Here is a 16,967-nt window from a genome sequence, read left to right as displayed (position 1 = left end):
TCCGATGAAGGAAAATGAGAGCTTCTCTCTCTGTAGAGAGAGAAGCAAAACCAGACAAATGAAACAATAGACCAAGGGAGGCCGGCCGTTTGGGTATTAATACCCTCATCAAAACGACGCCGTTTTGATGAGGGGTATCTGTGTAATTTGGTAAAGGTTAAACCCTTTCCGCAGCCATCCTAACTTGTAATTCTTACATTTTAGTCACTAAATCAAATTTATAATCCTTTCAATTTGGTCTCTAAATTTTATTTTTTTATATTTTAACCCTTAACCGTATTTATAAATATTTAGGATAAATAACATATTTAGTCCCTTAATTTTAATAAATAATATTTTAATCCTGAGTTTATATTTTTAATTTATTTTAATCTAATATCCGAATTTTATATAGTTTTATTTTAGTCACTAAATAAATAAAATAAAGAAATAGCATGAATAATCCCTATAATTTTGATTAATTATGAATTAGGTTTTTAATTTTACTTTTACTATAATTTAGTCATTTATTTTAAATGTTTTCATTTATTTTACTGCTTTTAAATATATCGTTCTAGTTGTATTTTTATTGTTTTAATTTTACTTGTCTATATTTTTAAATATTTTTATTATTATGTATTCATAAATATATATATAATAAATAATATATTTTTTAATTATTTTAATATTTATTTTTCAATATCGAAGAAAATGACAGTCTTAATACAACTGGATGTCCTATTCTGGTATTTTAAAATTAAAAAAATATATAAAAAATATTATTTAATTTAAATATCAAAGAAAAGAGCTGTCTTAAGGCACCTAGAAGTCCTTTTCAGATATTTTTAAATATTTTTTTATAATTTTGAAATAATAGTATTATAAATTAAATATATTTTGAATTTTTTAAATTTATAATAATAGAGACAATTTATAATTAAAAAGTACCAATTTTGGGCGTTGTAGGGGTGCTAATCCTTCCCTAAACGTAACCGACCACGAATCCCTTTTTATTATTAAAAAGAACGAATTTTTGGTTATAAACGCAGATCAGTTCATCTTTTAACTGATGTTTTCTTAAAAACTCTGTTAAAAGATAATTTTTAGGTATTCGACCTACCTAACCCAAAAGGCCGATGGCGACTCCCAAATTATTTATTTTCAAAACCATTTATTCACATCAATTTTCCCGCCAAGTATAATATTTCGTGCCCGGACGAAAACCGGTTACGACAGCTTGGCGACTCCGCTGGGGACCGGTCAATCTTTTAAAATCAATTATAAATTGTCTCTATTAATTATAAATTAAAAATTCATATATTTAATTTTTAATTCTTTCTTTTCAAAATTTTTATATATACTTATTATTTTCATACTATTTATATATTTTCTTATTAATATTTTATTTTATTTGCAAATATTTTATTTCATTATTTATTTGTTCTGTTAGAGGTTTGAACATTTCTCCTCACACACAACACTTGCATTGCATAACATAAAGCTCTATAATTGAGTTTGTCCCTTTTAAGTGGGAGTGAAAGCGACGTCTTCGTGAGAATTTATTCTCCGTGTCAGACCTAGCAAGTAACTTTCGGGGTTCACATGCTCTATGTCTTCGTGAGAATTTATTCTCCGTGTTAGTCATAGAGAAATGTATCCCCTCGAATTGAACTCGGTCCGTTTAAGTCTGTAATGGACTAGGATTGAGGGTTTGATAGCCCAAGGGGGCATCAACAAGGACAGTTCGAGTACCTTTACTCCTAGAACTGAAAACCTGCATATAATAAACCCTAGAAACTCTCTCAATCTGAAACCATGCCGAAATTTTGTCAGTAGGTATACACAAAGGAGAAATAAACTCTAGCTTTTAATTTATTTTATTTCCTTTTCCTGAATAAATGCATGCGAACTAGAAATCGTGCGGTTAAGTTAAATTTTCCAAACAAATCATGGAACTAGAAAACATGAGGTTAAGATTTTATACATTGATAAATAGATTTTTTTAGTTGGTACTAACTATTCTATTTTTTTTTCATGCATATTACATTGCTCTAATATGTTCATATTGATTTCTTTTGTTTGCATTACATGATCATGGCATAACCAAAAGGTGTTGGCTTGAAAGACTGTTCATCATATTGGAAAGAAATCGTAAATGGAAAAAAAAATTTTATGATCAAACAAAATATGATACGACCAAGGAAAGACATCCTGAAGAAACTACGAGGATCGAGGGAAGTTCTGCACACAGAGAACCGGTTATATTAATACCAAAAGTAATCCATAAAGATTCTGCCAGATTGATACCAAAAGCAGTCTATGGTAAGAGTATAAGTCGGGACATTCATAGTAGTGGAGATTTTTATGAAGCTCAAGCATGTTATTTGAAGGACTTGAACGACCAAAACGAGAAATTGAGCACATAAATGAAAACCATGCATGAAGATTTTCAGAAGATCAGTCAAACCTTTCAAAATGCTGGCCTAGGAAGTACCCCAGAAGAATGGATAACATGGGTCACCAAGCTGAAAAAGAACTGCAACATATATGAAGATCTTGTTCAAGAACTTCTTGGACAGAAAAGATCTCTTACAAGGGAAAATGAGCAACTCCGAGAAGTGACAGAAAATGAAAGAGAATGTCATGGAAGAGGTTGCAGTCCAGACAAGCAATATGTCCCTTAAGTTGATAGACTAATTTGGCTTTGGAGAAGTTGGGAATGAAATATATCCCTATATGTAAAGTTTTGTTTGATGTACCGAAACTTTTGCGTTCAATGAAATCTGTTCTAAGATGATCACTCTTGAGTAACACCTTTTCATACATGCATTTATATTTTGCATTTGTACATTTTTACGTTTTTATTTACATTTACATTTTTAAATTTACATCATGCATTAAAACATATTTAATTAAATAATAATGTTTATTTATTTTCAATATCAAAGAAAAGGGCAGTCTTAATATAACTGGATGTCCTATTCTGGTATTTTAAATAATTTACATTTACAATTTTACATTTGCATTTGGCATCTTTGCATTTTTTTCATAATACATTAAAACATTCATTCATTAAAATAAGGATTCCAAACGAAGTGATCTTGGTTTTTCCTTGAAGCAAGAACGCTCAGCACGACACAAGAAAAATGTCTAAAGAAACTGAAGATAGGCTAGCCAAATTTGAGATAAAGCAGAAAGAAATACAAGAGGAATTGAGGAGCAAGTTGGCACAAATCAAAGCTAATTCTCAGATCGATCTACTGAACAATATGAAAGAAATGATTGATAAGCATTTGACTGCTGGAAAGAGTCTTGTTGAAAACCCCACAAATTCTTTGGGTGTTACACCTGTTCAGATTCCTGAGTTCACCTCTATACCCCAGGAAATTCAGTCACCAATTTATTTTGCTGTTAAGAACTCACCATATCAAGCTGGAGCATCATTCCCCACTAATTGTTCTACTACTTCTGAGTTGGAGCCTGATGAATTTTGTAATAAGGTCCTTGACCTAAACAAATCAGTTGAGAAGGAAAAATTCACTCAACGACTGGAAAATATAGAAGAGGTGATAAAATCTATAGAGACAGTTGAGTCATTTTATGGGTTTGATGCCAAAGAACTAAGTTTGGTCCCTGGCCTGGTTATTCCACCAAAGTTCAAGGTTCCAGATTTTGAGAAGTATAATGGGACCACATGCCCTTCATATCATATCACTATGTATTGTCGTCGTATGACTGGCTATGTAGAGAATGAAAAATTGTTGATCCACTATTTCCAAGACAGTTTATCCGGGTCTGTATCAAAAAGGTATAATCCGCTAAAACGTACTCAAATACGTTCTTGGAGGGACTTATCTCAAGCCTTTTTGGGTCAATACAATCATATGGCTGATATGGCCCCTGATCGAACAATGTTGCAAAACATGAATATAAAGTGCAATGAAAGTTTTCGACAGTATTCACAACGATGGAATGGCGTCGCTTTTCAAGTGCATCCACCATTGACTGAAAGGGAGTTCACTACTTTTTTCATCAGTACATTAAAATTTCCCTATATTAATCACATGATAGGGGCTGTCACTAATAATTTCTCTGACATCGACATGATTGGAGAAATGATCGAAATACCTATCAAGAATGGCAAGATAAGCGACTCTGACGATACTAACGTCGAGAAAGAAGCTGAAGTTAATATAATGAGGTCTTATTCAGTTAAACATGGTGTCAAACCTTATAAAGTGGTCAAGAAGAAAAAGAATGTGCAGGGTTTTCAATTTCCTCCCTTCCATTGTTCGAGTGAAAAACTGCATTCAAAAATGCTCTCAGCCAGATTAACTACTCCATGACTTGTTCCACCACAGTGGCCTCCAAATGAGAATTGGACCTATAAGGAGGTTCCTTGGAAAAATCAGACTGAAATTTCAAATTGTTCAGCTAAGGTTCCTGGTAACCTTGAGGGAAATTTCCAAGATCCTTTAGAGCAAACAATTCAAAAATATAAGGTAAAAAAAGGGGTGAAGGTTCAATGTTCAGAAATTGTTGCTTCAACAGAGACTAATGTGACCAAATCCTGCAAAGAAAATGGGAAAAGAAATCAAAAGGCTCCCATGGATGTAATTCGAGATTGGCCTATAGGTCTAAGAAAGAATGAGGTAAATATAACCTAGAAGACACCTCAGATACATGTATCAGATTTTCCGAAAACCAGTAAGGCAAAGGAAAACTTAAGAAATCTGGTTAATATTACCCCAGTTATAGCTGAAATGAGCATTCAGAACCCCCTCGATAACATGAGAGCATTCATTCGTTCAGAACGGTCAAAGAAAGTGATAGCCTCGCGAGCGAGAAAAACTCTGAAGGTGTTTCAAGAATTTATCTCAGACTTGTACCCTCATTTGGTTAAAGGTCAATACATTACACCAAGATTGGTGAAGGTGTCACCAAAGCCTTATGCCCATTGCTATGATCAAAATATCTTCTGTAATTTTTACTTGGGAGTATCTGGACATTCAACAGGGAATTGTTGGTCACTGTTAAAGGAAATAGAGACGCTCGTCGACAAGGGAGTCTTGACATAAGAAACGATCAAGGAATGGGGGGAAAATAAGGATAAAAATCCTGGGCCAAGTACACACCCAATAATAGAGGAGTAATGATGCATAAACAAGTGGAAGTGTTATCTACCACTGTAGTACTTTATATTTTCAGCATCTTGTTTGAATATGTTTTTTGTTCATTTCTCTGCCTTTTGTGCAATAAATAAATATGTGTTTCTTTTATGGTTATGAGCAAGGAGTCAAATTTTAATCTTGAGATTATTGAGTATCAAGTAGATTAAATATTCTTTTAATTTTTCAAGAGTTATAGATCTATTGGCAAGTGGTAAAATTATATCTTCAATATCCCATCCAATGTCAATTACTCGACCCTTACCAAAACCAAATCCTGACACTACATTTATCTGAGATTCTGAAGAAATGTCTCTACTTGTTTTTGAGACATCAACTCTAGATGTTTACCTTCTCGGATAGAGTTGGTTGGTTTATGATATTATCCCTTCCACCATATACATGACTTTAAGAGTCACACATTTATCCTTCCAAACACAAAACCATCATAAACCAAAAGACCTCAAAAGAACCAAACTTTCAATTATCCGTGAATTTTACTGCAAGAAGAGACGAGATGAGGCATCATGGACCAACTCATTGATGATAATTTTGAGTGATTAGGGCATACTCAAAGAAGAAGGGGAAAGTGATTGATTGAAATAAATATATCATGCATTAATTACATTTTTCATGTAAGTAAAATTAATCTTGAATATTCATCCCCCTGGAGATACCTCTTTTTACAAAGGTTTCTGTGTATGAGATGACGAACGGCATTGTTTCATTTATCCTTTAATATATATATATATCCTTTGTTGTCCCCACTTGAGCCTGAATGATTTTTCTTCTGATTCAACCCTAACCAAGGATCACCCTCCACATTAGGGGCAAGGTGAAGGATATTTGCTCACAAGAATAAAGATTGTTAATACATTTTTATTACGAAGACAAGTTTCCATGAAGTCATGAAAATTTTGAACTATAAAGTATGTCAAATACAGAGTGCTTGAAGATCAATCCAATCAAGAATAATGGAAAACCTCCAAAATGCAAAAGGAAAAGGAGATGCTCAAAGCAATTGAAGTATTATACTCATCCAGCAAAGAAAGAAAAAAAATCCAGCAAAGAAAGGAAAAAAGAAAAAAGAGGAAAAAGAAAAAGAAAGGAAAGAAATAGAAAAAAAAACAAAAAAGAAAAAGAAAAAAATTAAATCAAGATGGGTGAATTATTGAGCCTCAAGTTACAAGGTTGATCAAGTACAAACAAGAAGAGCAAGAAATGCTGAAGATATTAGAAAATGGAAATGAATCCAAAATTTGGCAGTCTAGAGGGATCTAGATGATGGAAAAATCTCCAACAAAGCAGATCCAAGTTAAGCAAGGCAAGATTGATGGCATCAGAATGAATTGATCCTTGGTTTGATTACCCTTAAACACTTATTTGGGCCTTTTTTATCCCTTTCTTTCGTAACCATAAGCCATGACCTACATTACGTACCTGAAAAGTCCATTTTAATCATACATGGATTTCTAAGTAAAAGAGAATATCTTTAGAATTCATTCCGCCTCTCAAGATTGATTTTTATTTGCAAAAATTGGTTTTTAAAATCTTTAATACATGATATGAAAAATGATAAAAGGGGGTTCAAGATGTAAATTTTTAAATAACATCTTAGAACCAAATGAGGATTTGAGTTGAAAACCTGAAAAGGCGGCTCTAATATTGAATGGTGCAACAACGACATAAGAGACAATTTTAAGCTCTTAAAAGAAGCACCGCACATCCCAAAGACGTTCCTGAGATTTTGGAAATGAGAAGCATCTTTACAAGATGAGCATAACAACCTTTTCTTCAAGATAGTGGAAGCCGAAGCGACATACTGAATCAACTTGAAAGAACCTACTTTACCAAAATCAACCTACACCTCAAATCAGTCAATAATTTTGACACTTGCCATAGGACTATGATTTTTGAATGATTTAAAAGTGTAGTTGATTTATTGGATATTCATTAAACTTATTGTTTATGGTTTGATTATATTGTGAACTTGAAAGGGGTAATACTTTGCAAAATTCTTTCATTCTTCATTAAAGAAATGAGAAAAAACATTTTCAAACAGGACAGCCTTAAATGAGGAAGGTCTTTGAAGCAATTGTTGCTTATTCTACATCTGTTGTAGAAAAAGAATGAACGAGGCCAGAATAATGAAGCACTTCACATTTTTGAAGGCAAGTGGTCCAAGAAGCCAGAAAGTCTGGAGAATTGAACTTGTGACACTCTCCTATGACATTATTAGCAGCTCATCAAGAAAGATTATCGTTTATCTCATGCTGAGGGTGATAAGCATCATCAGAAAGATTATTTTCCCCAACCATCAATTCATGTTCTCTAGAAGATTACATCATAAAGCCATGAACAAGTCACTACCTGCACTCTGGTTATACCGTGATGCTGGCTCAAGTCTTGATACATTATTGCTACTTCCTCTATGCTGATCATTTTCTTTGTCAAGATGATATTCATTATGTCCTTCAGAAGATTACTGAATTTGAATTTGAGGACTTATGGCACAGAATAAGACATTGGAACAGAATCTACCCTTATAGGCCTTTTATATAGGGTAACATTGGTTACAGGATTCCAAAAGTTGAAGATGACAAATTTTACTGTCAACTAAACCGTTCCATAATTCGAAAAGAGTGGGATATATTGAAGCAGCAGAAGAGACAGTTTGTTGTAGCAATCATTGCAAGAAAATGCACTAACAAAAATCTTCTAGTTCATCATGATGATGTTTATTTCTTCCAGTAAGGTTACGCTGGATGCCACTTACAACAAGGTCGAATTCGACAAAACTACTCATCAATTGCTCCAACCGATCATCATTCAGTTCTTGCACATCTGTTTTCAAAAGTATGCCAAGACAGTAAAATGCAACTTCTGCATCATTGATCCCAGAGAAAAAAGACAGGACATTGATACCACCATGGAACATGTCTCTATACAAATCCTCGTGTATGGTTTTTAGGGAAACCTAGAAGCATTTCCACCTCATCAGGTTCAAGTGGAGCAACTTTATTCTTTCCAACCCATACTAGATTCCATTTTCAGCACTCATTAAGAACATATTTCTGGACACTCAAAAGAAGGCCATCATTTCTTTGTCAATGGAAAAGCATCAGCACATGGAAGAAGCAGAATAAAGAGAAAATTTGTTCTTAATTGGCAGAATTATGAATATAGTCATTGTCAGTGTAGTAGCATGAAAATGTTTCGAATCTACAAATTATGGCTTTACATCTAATAAGTACTGTGATATCCCAGTCCAAACCTTAACTGGAATAAATGCAATGTGCTCATAGCATCTTCTGGAAGTGTTCTTTGAGTTATCTGATCTGGTTTGGTAAAACCAATCATTGAATTTGGAAGAATAATGTGCTCATAGCATCTTCTGGAAGTGTTCTTTGAGTTATCTGATCTGGTTTGGTAAAACCAATCATTGAATTTGGAAGAATAATGTGCTCATAGCATCTTCTGGAAGTGTTCTTTGAGTTATCTGATCTGGTTTGATAAAAACCAATCATTGAATTTGAGAGGAATGTGTTCATAACATCTTCTGGAAGTGTTCTTTGAGTTATCTGATCTGGTTTGGTAAAACCAATCATTGAATTTTAGAGGAATGTGTTCATAACATCTTCTGGAAGTGTTCTTTGAGTTATCTGATCTGATTCGGTATGAACTCCAAAATCAATCATTGGAATTGAAAGATGAACTGCATGATCATCTTCATTAAGAAGCTTCTTTTCAAGCTTCCTCTGCTTCTTCCTTTTCCACAAATCATAGCCCAAGTTTCGCCTTTGCTTGTAATTGGGATCATTGCATAATGACTTCCTATCTTCTACCATAAGAAGTGCATCAGTAACCTTAGCCATTTGATCAGCACATATAAAATCTGTCAATTCTGTAATTGATGAATCTGAACCACATCTCTCCATGGTTATTGAAGCCTCAACCTCTGAGAATCCCATTTTTGTCAAGTATAACAGTTTACTCTCCTCATCAGAATCAGAATTCATGATTTCCTCGATATCAGAAGAACTATCAATATCTGTGAAATCATCCTGAAAGATCGCTTCATAATCAGATGAGTTGTTATCAGGATCAACATGTTGCATGTGTGCGGATTTTTGATGAACTTGTATCATTGTATATGTAGTCTTGCCATTGCATCAGATTACTGTTTGTATAAATTGGTTTCTCTCCCACAGAAAAATATATTTCAAAGATGGCCTTCACTGAAAGATGATAAGCCACTGTGTCAGCCTGGGATTAGCAAGCTATTTTTACTTCACTATCTGACTAAATCCCTCCAGATACAGAAAATGGTCACCTCATTCAGAAGACACATATTTCAGACGTTTCTTTCAGAATGATTGAGCACTTATTAATTCTTTGACAACAAGAAGAGAATTCCTCCAGTTACTTGACAACACTACTGTTTAGTGACACCAGAATGAGAGCATTCAAGATAAACAGATTTGAGGCACGAATAAAGCCACAAGTACCTACAACAGTGTATTGTCAAAATTAGACCTCGTGGGGATCATGATATTCAAGTCAAACAGACATTGAGAGTGAATCTGCATCAGCAAATATTGGGGCATCTCGAAAGCCCATTTCAGACAGAAATGTTTTATATAGGGCATCTCGAAAGCCCAGTTCAGACAGATCCATGTGGGACATCGTGAAGGCCCATTCCAATCAGAAATAGAATCTTGGGGCATTTTGAAGGCTCACAGCAATATGAATATTTGGGCATTCTTGGAGGCTCATCTCAGAGAGAAATAATGTTGAGAACACTTTTAACATCTATATCAACAAATGTTGGGGCATTTTAAAGGTTCCTTCAGACAGATCCATGTGGGGCATTTTGAAGGCTCATCTCAACAAGAAGTAATGACTAAGCCTACTTTTAGCATCTGTATCAGCAAATGTTGGGGCATTTTGAAGGCTCAGATTAACAAGAAGCAAATGTTGGTGCATGATAAAAGCCCATTTCAATCAGAATCAAGAATGTCGATGCATTTTGCACGCTTGTATTAGCCCATGTTGGGGTATGCTGAAGGCCCATATCATCCTGTGTTAAAGATCATTGATTTAAGAAAATATTTCCAATGAGACAGAAAGATATGAAGAATGAAAATGATGAAACAAGGACAGTCGAGCTGACTATACAAAATTGCTTCGTTCATCAGGCAGTTACATTATGATCATGTTATTGAACAAATGTTTACTCAGCAAGTATGTTTTCAAATACCCAATCTTCTTAACCATGTGTCACATGACAGTGTGTTCTTTGATAAACTACATTACGGTTGCATGAATAAAGATGATCCCCAGACAGACCACTCGATCCAGGGTTCAGTTCCTTAAGATCTCAGCATTGAATTTGGCCTTCTGTGTGACGGTGATAATTTCATATTTCTTTGAGATTCCTAGCAAATAGTTTCAACCATACTATTGAGATTATGAAGCTGTTTTTCACATCAATTTTTGCTTGCTTGATGACATTGAAAAAGGGAGACTCGACTCTCACTTATATTACTGTTATTCCAGTTGTTATTTGGGATCATCATTGCTAGCCAAGATAAACTGAGTTTTCATCTATTTTGGTTTTATCATGATTGTTTCATCCCCAGCAGCAATAATTCCACGAATATCTTTCTGTACATTGATCATATAGTTGAAGTGTTTCTACTTCCTACAAAGATCATTATAGAAGAAAACGTGATCAGTATCACATTTGTCTTTGCCCGAGATGATATCAAGATCAATTAGTGTCTCCTATTCAATTCAACACTAGCATATCTTGAGAAATTGACCAACTTTTGGTCATACCAACATCACACTTGAATCCCCATGGAGTTTTGTTCTCAAATGGTCTTGTGACATCATACAAAAGTTTTAAACACTGTGCAAAGAATTTTCTTGACCAGCAATCCAAGCAGAAGCCACATGAGATGATGAATATGTTGTCAAATGTTTTACGAACCAGTGATTATGGTGTTGAACCAATATTGTTATCATATGGTTTTCCATTTTTTGATCCAAGATGAAGTTTGTCTTCTTCAACTTCAAGACTATAAGATGAGATATGATGAAGATTTCTTTCCACAGATGGAGAGCTGAAATTTTAACCACAAGAAACTAGTTAAATATGGAGACATATTATATGGTCCAAGTTGCTTTGTTCGGGAACCAATTAAATATGGAGACATGAAAGGAATTGAGATAAATTCTCCTTATGATGTGTTTCAAGAGTCAAATCAGAACAGACTCTACTCTCCTAATTAATCCCTGCTGAGTCAAACATATCTACATCTACATTCTTCAAAGATGATAGATTCTCTCTTTAAAGATGATAGATTCCCTTTTTAAAGATGACAGATTCTCTTTTCAAAGATGAAAGCTTTATCAGATTTCTACACAACTCCAAGCAAAGAAAGTTGGTTTTATCCAAAACAAAATGGGGCATCAAAGTCATAGTTCTGACTACGGCAAGAGTTCCACAAATGAAACAATTCTTCTGAGACTTTCATGAAGCAAAGAAGACATAAAGATACAAGTTGATCAGATGGTTCTTCAAAAATGCAAGCTTGATAGCATAAATTGCTACACTGATATCCAAAGGCGACCCTGACAATAAATGATGAAGTGGAGGAAAACCAAGTTCACCATTTTGAAGTCAAATGAAGATTGCATCAACATTCATGCATCATATTTAGGCATTTGCAAAAATATGTGCATTTTCATTCATTTTATCCATGTTGAATTTTGATAGGAATTTCAAAGATTTTAGAAAAGACTTAAATCCATCATTCAATGGATCAACAGTACCAGTTCGAGTTCATAATGAGAAGAACTCATCTGAAGAAGGAAGAAAAAATTCATAATGAGAAGAATTTGTCCAACCTTTTGTTCAAATCTATCACTTGATGGATTAGCTTTGCCAGAGAAAGTTCATAATGAGAAGAACTCATCTGAAGAAGGAAGAAGAAGTTCATAAGAAGAATTTGTTCAACCTTTTTCCTGAATCCATCACTTGATGGATTAGCTTTGCCAGAGAAAGTTCATAATGAGAAGAACTCATCTGAAGAAGGAAGAAGAAGTTCATAAGAAGAATTTGTTCAACCTTTTGCCTGAATCCATCACTTGATGGATTAGCTTTGCCAGAGAAAGTTCATAATAAGAAGAACTCATCTGAAGAAGGAAGAAGAAGTTCATAAGAAGAATTTGTTCAACCTTTTGCCTGAATCCATCACTTGATGGATTAGCTTTGCCAGAGAAAGTTCATAATAAGAAGAACTCATCTGAAGAAGGAAGAAGAAGTTCATAAGAAAAATTTGTTCAACCTTTTGCCTGAATCCATCACTTGATGGATTAGCTTTGCCAGAGAAAGTTCATAATGAGAAGAACTCATCTGAAGAAGGAAGAAGAAGTTCATAAGAAGAATTTGTTCAACCTTTTGCCTGAATCCATCACTTGATGGATTAGCTTTGCCAGAGAAAGTTCATAATAAGAAGAACTCCTCTGAAGAAGGAAGAAGAAATTCATAATGAGAAGAATTTGTTCAACCTTTTGCCTGAATCCATCACTTGATGGATTAGCTTTGCCAGAGAAAGTTCATAATGAGAAGAACTCATCTGAAGAAGGAAGAAGAAGTTCATAAGAAGAATTTGTTCAACCTTTTGCCTGAATCCATCACTTGATGGATTAGCTTTGCCAGAGAAAGTTCATAATAAGAAGAACTCATCTGAAGAAGGAAGAAGAAATTCATAATGAGAAGAATTTGTTCAACCTTTTGCCTGAATCCATCACTTGATAGATTAGCTTTGCCAGAGAAAGTTCATAATGAAAAGAACTCATCTGAAGAAGGAAGAAGAAATTCATAATGAGAAGAATTTGTTCAACCTTTTGCCTGAATCCATCACTTGATGGATTAGCTTTGCCAGAGAAAGTTCATAATGAGAATAACTCATCTGAAGAAGGAAGAAGAAGTTCATAATGAGAATTTGTTCAACCTTTTACCTGAATTCATCAATTGATGGATCAGCCTTTCCAGAAAAAGTTCATAATGAAAAGAACTCATCTGAAGAAGGAAGAAGAAGTTCATAATGAGAAGAACTCATCAAGAGCTTATTCAACCTTTTGAATGACTCTATCACAAAAAAGAAAGAAAGAGGTCAACATCATCCCCAACGGAAAGTTCATAATGAGAAGAACTCATTTGAAAGAAAGAGAAGAAGTTATTCAACATCTCCATGCATAATCAAGTGAAACCAAATGGATAAAAAATTTTATTATCTTTTCATCTTTGCCCTATTCTTGTTAACACAAGAATGAGCAAAGAGGGGCAGCTGAAGATACTAATTTTTTTACCCATTTTATTTATTTGTTTATTATTATTATTATTATAATTATAATTATTATATATATTATTATATATATTATTATTATTATTAAAAAATAATAATAAATAAATAATAATAATATAATAATAATAACTACAAACCGGCCCAAACCCTAGCTTCCAGCCGCCTCGCCAGAAACCTCCACTCTGCCCCATGTCACACTGCCGACACCTCCACTTCCAGATGTCTAAGCCCGCCGTTGCCATGAAGCCACACACGTTGAAGCCCTATGGTGAGTCACCACCATAGCTATGGTGACTCACCAAAGCTTCCCTCTTGGGACTGGTCCGATCCGAGCACTGTGGTGGCTATAAAAAGCCACCACCAAACCTGAAAAAAGAAAAGAGGAAGGAAGAATAGGAGAAAAACGGAGAGACAAAAACAAAGAGGGGCCACAGCAAGCCAACACAGAACAACCCAACAGTCAAATATCGAAAGAGAAGGGAAGAGAGAAACTTACCGAGGAAACTGCAGTCATCAGAGCCTCCTCGTACCATCGGAAAGTCGAGAGTCAAAGGTAAAAAAACCTTAGATCTATGTCGATCTAAGGGGATTTAGGGTAAAAGAAGGTTGGATTTGGCCTTTAGGAGTTGATATCTTTAATTTGGGGTAGTTTGGTAATCTCCGGCCACCGGAGACGGGGCCGACGGCGGCGATCGTCGCCGGAAACGGAGACCGATTCTCTTCTTCGATGAAGGAAAATGAGAGCTTCTCTCTCTGTAGAGAGAGAAGCAAAACCAGACAAATGAAACAATAGCCCAAGGGAGGCCGGCCGTTTGGGTATTAATACCCTCATCAAAACGACGCCGTTTTGATGAGGGGTATCTGTGTAATTTGGTAAAGGTTAAACCCTTTCCGCAGCCATCCTAACTTGTAATTCTTATATTTTAGTCACTAAATCAAATTTATAATCCTTTCAATTTGGTCTCTAAATTTTATTTTTTTATATTTTAACCCTTAACCGTATTTATAAATATTTAGGATAAATAACATATTTAGTCCCTTAATTTTAATAAATAATATTTTAATCCTGAGTTTATATTTTTAATTTATTTTAATCTAATATCCGAATTTTATATAGTTTTATTTTAGTCACTAAATAAATAAAATAAAGAAATAGCATGAATAATCCCTATAATTTTGATTAATTATGAATTAGGTTTTTAATTTTACTTTTACTATAATTTAGTCATTTATTTTAAATGTTTTCATTTATTTTACTGCTTTTAAATATATCGTTCTAGTTGTATTTTTATTGTTTTAATTTTACTTGTCTATATTTTTAAATATTTTTATTATTATGTATTCATAAATATATATAATAAATAATATTTTTTTTAATTATTTTAATATTTATTTTTCAATATCGAAGAAAAGGACAGTCTTAATACAACTGGATGTCCTATTCTGGTATTTTAAAATTAAAAAAATATATAAAAAATATTATTTAATTTAAATATCAAAGAAAAGAGCTGTCTTAAGGCACCTAGAAGTCCTTTTCAGATATTTTTAAATATTTTTTATAATTTTGAAATAATAGTATTATAAATTAAATATATTTTGAATTTTTTAAATTTATAATAATAGAGACAATTTATAATTAAAAAGTACCAATTTTGGGCGTTGTAGGGGTGCTAATCCTTCCCTAAACGTAACCGACCACGAATCCCTTTTTATTATTAAAAAGAACGAATTTTTGGTTATAAACGCAGATCAGTTCATCTTTTAACTGATGTTTTCTTAAAAACTCTGTTAAAAGATAATTTTTAGGTATTCGACCTACCTAACCCAAAAGGCCGATGGCGACTCCCAAATTATTTATTTTCAAAACCATTTATTCACATCAATTTTCCCGTCAAGTATAATATTTCGTGCCCGGACGAAAACCGGTTACGACACTACTGTCACCATAATCACAACCAATGCATAACATACAACGAACTTCAAGTGATATATCAGAATTAAATATAAGCTCATAAAATGTGTGACTAGGTATATATACATCAAACAAATAATTGAAGGTCGTACATAGGTAAGCAACTCCAGAACATCAATGCAGTATAAAAGTACTGGCAAACCGAAACCTAAAAAGGGGCTTGTATGTACATTTTTATCATGATTAAAACAACCCGAAATTAGTAGATTAATGATTGGACAGCCATAAATAAACTAGTGGAGTAAGACTGAACACTTGGCCTCAAATGATCAATTGGCAGATATTTTGACTAAGCCTCTTGGATCACAACAACGCAACTACTTGATTTTCATGTTGGGGATTAAAAGTGTTTTCAATCCACCAACTCGAGGGGATTGTTAAAAATAGTTAGTTGAGCAGTTGTAAATGTACTATTAGTTAGCAAGGGAGTTAAAATCTTTGTATATATATATATATACTATTGTGACTATTTTTAAGTAAGTGAATGAATGAAATATGTGAGGTATTATTCTTTTTAATCCTCTTAATAAATTAAAATATTATTTTATAATTTTTAATAATTAAAAAATTCAACAAAATAATATCTTATGGTCTAGGGATATTTTTGTACTTTACCCTAAAAGATAACAAGTTTTAATCAATAGTGTATTTTCCCTGGAAAAATAAAAAATAATGGGGGTGTTTGATAAACAGTTTTTTTAAGAGATTTTAGCTTATTTGAGTATAAATAGTTTATTGATAGTTAAATATTTTTTTTAGTGTTTGGTAAACACTTTTTTAAAAGAATTTATTTTGCAAAATAAGTTGAAAATGAAAAAGTTGAAAAATCCAACGTTTTAGGAGAATTTATTGCAAAATAAGATGTTAAATAATATATTTGACCTTATTATTTCTATAATTACATCGTTACCATAAAACTTAATCTAATGAAATAGCCTTCATCCTAATATATTTTAGTGAAATTTTATTTTATTATTCTATTTTTTAGTTGTAGACTCTCAAATATATTTTAATTAAGAAAATATAGCAAAACATGAAAGGAAAAAAATATAGTGTTGATATTTTATATAAGGTTAATAGGATGTATCAATCTCACATGGTTAATATTTGTAAATATTAAATTTAAACAATTTTCAAAAAAAAAATTATTAATTTTTTTAAGAATTTTTAAATTCTTGTCAAAATTATTTTTTTCGAATAATTTCAGCCCACTAAAGACTAAAGTATTATAAAACATATATATACTTAACAACTAAATATATTATACCCTAATTTATCATTTTACTGATATCAACTATAAGTTAAATTTTATTAAACACTTCTATATAAACAATTAATCAAATTTATTTCTTAAATCAACTTTTTAAATCAATTAATCAAATCAAATGATTAAATCAACTAATGGAATTAACTCAGTTGTTTTAACACCCCTCTGTTTGTTCTTATGTGTACGTTCACGTAGTCTTCACT

This window comes from Hibiscus syriacus, unplaced genomic scaffold, assembly GCF_006381635.1.
Source record: "Hibiscus syriacus cultivar Baekdansim isolate YM2019G1 unplaced genomic scaffold, ASM638163v2 tig00003507_pilon, whole genome shotgun sequence".
NCBI lineage: Eukaryota > Viridiplantae > Streptophyta > Magnoliopsida > Malvales > Malvaceae > Hibiscus > Hibiscus syriacus.
The sequence above is the reverse complement of the archived record's forward strand: the minus strand, read 5'-3'. Positions refer to the sequence as shown.